This window comes from Lactuca virosa, chromosome 3, assembly GCF_052849685.1.
Source record: "Lactuca virosa cultivar CGN04683 chromosome 3, Lactuca_virosa_CGN04683_v6, whole genome shotgun sequence".
In the NCBI taxonomy this organism is placed as follows: Eukaryota; Viridiplantae; Streptophyta; class Magnoliopsida; order Asterales; family Asteraceae; genus Lactuca; species Lactuca virosa.
In genome coordinates, this window is record NC_136428.1 from 117,117,078 (window position 1) to 117,125,485 (window position 8,408).

An 8,408-nucleotide genomic window follows, 5' to 3' on the forward strand; every position below is an offset into this window, starting at 1 on the left:
GACTTAGTTATTCTGGAAGTCAAAACATGCAAAGTGAAACACAAGAATAAATGAATCAAATATGGTATCAAACCCTATGAATATAAATAAACACTTTTATTTATCACCATACTGATTACTCATTATTCATTGTTTCGGTTTTATCAACTTTATACTTGAATTAAAAACACTAGTTGTCCCATGCTCCAAGCATGTACACTATGTTTTTCTTAAAAAATAGCTTTGCCATACACCAAGTATGCACTCTATGTTTGTCTATGATCCTTACTTTGTGAAATAAACCAATTGAACATAATTTCAATGATTCTAATTTCACACTCCCAAATCCTTATCGAAAAATGTGAGAATTTCAAATTCCTATCATTTATCGAAATCTGTTTAGATTTTAAACTTGTATGCACTGACCCTCCTGTAATGAATATGTACAAAGTCACAAAGACTTGTCAACAGTCATTATAAGGTATTCCAATGGAGATCGACTCCATGGAAACTAAGTCTCATATTCAAAGTACATTGCTGTGGACATGCTTCTTGCATTAAGTTTTCCAATCTTACACAGATAACTTCCACCTATGGAGACAACTCCATATTCTCATTTTGACCATCACTTCTGAATAAGAGATGCCTCTTTTCAGAATATGTCAATATGGTCCTTCCAAAATTAGCACTATACTTCCAATTGTCCCTGAGCAACCAATCTTTGGTAAACCTCAGATTGTCCTCGACAATTGCTTAATCATTTTAGTCATATCCAATTCTAGACCTTTTCCCTTCTTAATGCCTCTGGGCATTTTGGAAAAATTTAGAAATGACAAATATTATAGCACATGCAATCGATCCAGTACCCAAAGCAAATGGTACACGATTCATGATGTCTCACATAAAGACATGATTCTAGACCAGTCTTTTGCTACAATATTTTTATTTGCCATGTTTTCAAAATTTGACTATGAAGAGGGATGCCGTAATCATAATCGAATTTTGAGATAAGGTGTATAAGTCCATAACTATTTCTGGTATGTACTTGACCCGACCCGACATGGTCCATTTGGGTTGCATGGCACCATGCAATTGGATAAACTAAAATGAGAGAAATAACACTTATGGTTTATTAATATATTATAAGTTCTAATATATTAATAATATTATTTAATTAGTTTGATCAAGAATTAATTTAGAATTAATTAAGTGATCAAAAGATAACTAATTAAATATATGGGTAGATTATGTAAATCTTCCATATCTTATATAGTGGGCTAAGAGGCTCCATGGATTATCAAGTTGGGTTCCACCCATAGGATGCTCCATGGAGGCTCCATGGGAGTTACAAACCCATGGATCATGGAAATGAAGAGTCATGCCACATTAGGGTTTACATGGTGTAACCCTAGATGTGACACACTATATAAGCAACATGTTCTCCACCAAAATCGGTGACACTAAAAAACAAGAGGGCTAGAGCCGATTTTGCAAGTGTAAGATTCTCTCAAAGTTTACTCCTTTGCATTTGGTGTTGTGTGAAGTATTTGAGGCATCACACTTGGGGTGCTAGGCTCACAAGGTTTCAAGGATCATAATCAACAACAAGGTAAGTTATTCTATCTTTCATTCAAGTTAAAAATGTTCCCCATGTATGCTAGATAGGAATATAACCTTGGAATTCAACTTTCCATGATTATTAGACAAACATAGATCCAAGGTTATTAGGGTTGCATGTACACTTAGGAAGTGTTAGAATGCTCAAAACCCATCAGTGGTATCAGAGCCTAGGTTTGTTTGTTGTTTTTTTTTTGTGCAAACAGCTTGAAAAAAAATCGTTTTTCTGTTTTCTGCTCGTATGAAAGTTTGCACATTTGTTGCTGGAAATGGACTAGAAACATTACCCTAAACTGTTTTGATGTTTTAAAGCGTGTTTTAGATGGTGTAATGTTTATGCTAATCCATTTACAATGGCAATTATTAAAATTACAAGTTTTTTTTAAGTGTAATTTTTGATTCTTGAAAGTGTTCATATTCATGTTCTTGAACAACAAGATTAGATGATCATAGGAATTGTTTGTAACCTTCATGGTAGTTTAATTCATGATCATAATGTGTTTTAATGGAGTCCATAACTTGTCCTCAAGTTATGGAAAACCAAAAGTCTCACTTTTATTAAAGCCATTAAAAGAACACAAGAGTTATAAAAATGAAGAGTCTTCATTTTTAGTACTCAATTAATTCATAAGTTATAAGAATTGAAAAGTTTTGGAAGTTTACAAAACTTGCCCTCAAGTTTTGGAACATGTAAAGTCTTGATTAAAACTTTAGTTCCAACCCTTAGAATTTTAAAAGTTAAAATTCAACCCTTATACTTTATAATATTATAAGTTACTAATATATATATATATATATATATATATATATATATATATATATATATATATATATATATATATATATATATGTATAACGTCAAGTCGTCTTACCGCTAGTACGCCTCATTCACGAAGCCGGTCTATAAGGGGGGTATAAGGTTGTTGCCTATAAAATGGCAACTTAATGGGTGTCCACTCTCACCCCACCGCTTCCTTGATCGGTGGAGGGTCGTTAGCCGAACGGGTAAGACAAGGACTTATAAATTCTCATTAAAAGTATGATGAATATTATAAAGTAACTAAATGCTTTTATTAAATTCTCAATCTTAGTTACTTTAGGAAAATGTGAATAAGGTGCTAATCCATGAAATTACACTTTACACTTGGTTTAAGTCGTTGGTGGAGCGTGTGTGGTTAACCGGCACACTAACTTGGACTTAACAAGGTAGGTAAAGGGTGACTTAAGGTTTACCATAGCATCGGTGGAGCGTGTGTGGTTTACCGGCACATCGATTGAGTGATAAACCTTGAGGGTACCAAGTGATTTGCATGGTTACTTCACACCTCGTTTTGTGATCCTCGGTATCCCAGTCACAAAACTTGGAGGGCACACTCGAGATTGAAACATGCCTTTGAAAAGTTCATTGAATCTCAAAAGAATCTAGGAATTTCTAAGAACCAATTAAAAACCTAATATTTATATTTCGTTTTTCATGGTGGAAATTGGTGAATCGTCATTCACCTACCTTTCAAATATGTTATAGCTTGGATTACGGCATACCTCTTCTAAGTTATAATATATTGTGATTGGATTCTAGGCTTAATATTACATTTGGGTGTTTTATTAAGGACTCTCTTAATATCTAAACTAATCTTGTCCTCTTCTTTCAGATGTCTTCAAACAATGCTGCTTCTGGCTCTAATCCTAATGGCTCCTTTACCCTTATGAACTTGTGTGGGAAAGTCACTTTTGATGGATCCAACTTCAATGAATGGATCAGAAACATCAGGATGATTACCCGCTACGAGGACAAAGAATATGTCCTTGACAAGGAGCTTAAGGAGATTGATGACACCACTGCAACTCCCCAGGAGATCGCTGACTTCCGGGCACATGAAAGGGATGCTACAAAAGTAGCATGCATCATGTTGGCCACCATGACAGCGGAACTCCAAAAGTCCTATGAGGGCTTCTACCTTTTTGAAATGCACCAAGATCTGATGGAAAGATACCATCAAAGTGCACAACAAGAGAGGTATGAAATCATATGCTCTATCATAACAACCATGATGAAGGACAGGGAATCCGTCACGAGCCACATGCAGAAAATGCAAAGGTATGTGGATCGGTTGCTCAAGCTTAATGTGAACTTCCCTGAGGAGCTTGCAATAGATATCATTTTGCACTCCTTACCATCGTGCTATGATCAATTCCGCATGACATATCACATGAATAAGGAAGAGGTCACACTGAGCAAACTTCAGGGACTCCTCAAGACCGCAGAAACAGGTCTTAAGGGTAAGTCGGTTGTTAACATTCCTACTCCAAACTACGCCCCGGTTTTGGCAATCGGGAAAGGTAGAGGGAAGAAGAGGAAGAGCTCTTCGAAGGGTACCAAGGCTAGGACCCTTGATGGCTCTTCTTCAAGTGGAACCAAGAAAGGTTTTGTCACTCCTTCTTCTGACCCTAAAGAGGCTGAATGCTTCTATTGCCATGAAAAGTCACATTGGAAGCGGAACTGCCCAAAGTACCAGCAAGATGTGAAGGATGGGAAAGTTAAACCCAACCATGCAGGTATTTACACTATCTTATCTAATAACTCACCCCATTCTAACTCTTGGGTCCTTGATACCGGTTGTGGTATTCATATCTGTTCTGATTTGCAGGGACTAAGAAGAAGTGAGAATGTGGAGCATAGAAGAATAAACTTAATCATGGGGAATAGGAAAGCTTTACTTGTCACCAAGATTGGAGTTTATACTTTATCGCTAAGTAGTGGGTTTAGTTTAGATTTGAATAAATGTTGTTATTCGCCAGAAATGGCAAGAAATATTATTTCCTTTCATGCATTGTATAAACAAGGTTTCACCTTTTCATTTGATAATGAAGTTGGTTCGATTAATGCTTTCTTTAATAATGTTCTTTATTTTAAAGCATTACCTTGTGATGGTGTGTATGAAACTGTATCTGTGGTTGATAACTTAGGAAATAATGTACTATGTATTGATTCTGTTAATGATAATAACTTGGATAAAGCATCATTATGGCATTGTCGTCTTGGACATATAAGCAAGAAACGCATAGGCCAACTCCAAAAGGATGGAGTATTGGAGTCATTTGACTTAAAGTCAGATGATAGTTGCGAATCATGCTTACTTGGAAAAATGACAAAGTCACCCTTCACAGGTTCTTGTGAGAGGGGTGAAGGTTTGTTGGATCTTATACACACGGATGTGTGTGGGCCCTTCAAACATGCCACAAGGGATGCTAATCGTTATTATTTGACTTTTACTGATGATTACAGTAGATATGGATATGTCTACTTAATCAAGCATAAGTCAGAGACTTTTGAGAGGAAGTCGAGAATGAATTGGGCAGGAACATTAAGATGCTTCGATCCGATCGAGGTGGTGAGTATCTTAGTTCAGTGTTCCTCGACTATCTTAGGGAATGTGGGATTGTCTCACAATTGACACCTCCCAGGACACCGCAATTGAATGGTGTAGCTGAGAGGCGTAATCGAACCTTGTTGGATATGGTTCGTTCCATGATGAGTCGAGCTTCGCTACCAATCTCATTTTGGGGGTATGCCTTAGAGACTGCCGCCCATATCCTTAATCTAGTTCCCACAAAGAAAGTTGCCAAAACTCCTCATGAGATGTGGACTGGTAAAGTACCCAAACTAGACCACATTAAGATTTAGGGTTGCGAGGCTTTCGTGAGACGCGAGACTCATGATAAGCTCGAACCTCGAAGTGAGAGGTGTATTTTCATCGGCTACCCACAGAAATCCTTTGGTTACCTCTTCTACATACCTAGTGAGAATGTGGTCTTTGTAGCTAGGAGGGCGTTCTTTCGAGAGAGAGAGTTCATAAGCCAAGGAGACAGTGGGAGGCAAGTTGACCTTGAAGAAATTCAAGAGTCAAGTGGTGAAGGAACTTCAAACCCTAGCACTCAACTTGAGGAGGAAACTTCTGTTGAGCCAATTGACAAGTCTGTACCTCTGAGGCGTTCCACAAGGGTTAGGAATGCACCTGAGCATTACTATGGATTCCATATTACTGCGGAAGGTGATACACTTATCAGTGATGAGACACTGATAAGTCTGGTTGAACCTAACAGTTACGCGGAAGCCATGGCAGGCCCTGAGTCAGCCAAGTGGAAAGAGGCAATGGACAGCGAGATACAGTCCATGTATGACAATCAAGTTTGGAACTTAGTTGAGAATGTACCAGGTCGTAAGACTGTAGGGTGCAAATGGATCTTCAAGAAGAAGACCGACATGGATGGTAATGTACACACTTATAAGGCACGACTGGTTGCAAAGGGTTTCTCACAAACTCCGGGAGTTGATTATGATGAGACCTTTTCTCCAGTGGCCAAGATTAAGTCTATTAGGGTTCTGTTAGCCATAGCCGCATTTCATGACTATGAAATATGGCAAATGGATGTCAAAACCGCTTTCCTTAATGGAAAGTTGGCTGAGGATGTTTATATGAGTCAGCCAGAGGGTTTTGTCAACACAGAGTACCCTAATAGAGTGTGTAAGCTTGAGAAATCCATTTATGGGTTAAAGCAAGCACCTCGCAGATGGAATCTTTGCTTTGATGAGAAAGTCAAGGAATTTGGCTTTTCTAGGAGTGAAGATGAATCTTGTGTATATGTCAAGGCTAGTGGGAGTATAGTTAGCTTTTTGGTATTGTATGTGGATGACATACTACTCATAGGAAATGACATCCCAACTCTGCAGGAAGTTAAGTCCTGGCTTGGGAAGTGTTTCTCTATGAAGGACCTAGGAGAAGCTGCCTATATTCTAGGGATAAGGATCTTGAGAGACCGGAGTAAAAGACTAATTGGACTTAGTCAGAGTACTTACTTGGATAAGGTGTTGAAGAGATTCGGCATGTAGGACTCCAAGAAAGGAGAGTTACCCATCCAGAGTAACGCCAGATTGAGTAAGACACAAAGACCTAGTACTGAGGCTGAGATAGCAGAAATGAGTCGAATACCTTATGCTTCGGCTGTAGGATCGATCATGTATGCTATGACGTGTACTCGACCTGATGTAGCCTTTTCTTTGAGCATGGTTAGCAGGTATCAGGGGAACCCTGGCAAGGCACACTGGACTGCGGTAAAGAATATCCTCAAGTACCTACGGAGGACTAATAACTGGGTCCTTACCCTCGGTGGGAGTGAAGACTTTAGAGTTGTAGGGTATAGTGATGCTAGCTTTCAGACTGATAGGGATAATTTCCGCTCTCAGTCAGGCTGGGTCTTTACCTTAAATGGAGGAGCAATTTCTTGGAAGAGTTCCAAGCAAGAGACAGTGGCTGATTCAACTTGCGAATCAGAGTATATAGCAGCTAGCGAGGCAGCAAAGGAGGCGATCTGGCTGAAGAACTTCATTGGAGACCTTGGAGTTGTACCAGCTATTAAAGAGCCAATAGAAATTTTCTATGATAGTGAAAGTGCAGTTGCCTTAGCCAAGGAACCAAGGGATCACGGGAGATCCAGACACATCGACAGAAAATACCATTTCATCAGACATCGAATAGAAGAAGGACTCCTCGTGGCAAAGAGGGTATAATCGGATGAGAATCCAGCAGATCCCCTCACGAAGGGACTGACTCGGGTTAAGCATCTCCAGCATGCTCGGAGTATAGGGCTGAAGGATGATATTAGATTTAGTAGTTAGATAACCTTGAAATTTGTAAAGTGTAATTGACATTAGATGATGAATAAAAGGTGTTTTATTTATGAGTAAAGTGTTGCTATCTCTTGTCGATCGTTTACTATATTTCTTTTGCATGTTTTGACTTCCAGAATAATTATGTTTGGTATATCATATTATTCGAACCTCCACAGTCGGTCATATGTCGGAAGTAGGTATGAATCAAGACTGTCATGATTGGTTGCAGAGGTCTAAGTTGTTGGACATGGCTACAACACTCATGAGTGCTCATAAGTTCTGAGCATTGGACTCAACCCACGCTCACTGGAATCACTTCATGGAATTTATCTCGAGTGATCGTGAGACGGTAATATCATATAAGTCTTCAAACCTAGAGATATGATTTGTTACTTATGAGTTGGTTATGCATTGATTGTACGTTAACGCATTGGTAACTCAATGTTATAAAACGTGCTTTTGTGTATAATTCAACGAGTGGTAGAACAAACATATGAGTCAAAGTTTATCTGTTCCTTCTTGGATTAGAAGCTGATATCTGGGCCCCTCGATGATTTTGTTTTGACCTATGTATCGGGCCCGGTCAGAACTAAGTTGATGTGTTCAATTAAGTTCTTTGTCAAACAAATCGGAAATCGGGAAACAAACTGCTGGACAATAAGTAAGACATTGTTCCATGTATTTGTCCGGCTGATATCTAGAACAGAGGATTATATGATCACTTATCTTAAATGGCGTATCATCATCTTCTCAGTTCCGAGAGACCTTGAAAGAGCTACGATTGCCGATCGATTCCTGAAGTATTGCAGTTATAGTTATTAGACTTATCCAAGTGAGAGACTGTTGGATAAGGTGTATAAGTCCATAACTATTTCTGGTATGTACTTGACCCGACCCGGCATGGTCCATTTGGGTTGCATGGCACCATGCAATTGGATAAACTAAAATGAGAGAAATAACACTTATGGTTTATTAATATATTATAAGTTCTAATATATTAATAATATTATTTAATTAGTTTGATCAAGAATTAATTTAGAATTAATTAAGTGATCAAAAGATAACTAATTAAATATATGGGTAGATTATGTAAATCTTCCATATCTTATATAGTGGGCTAAGAGGCTCCATGGATTATCAA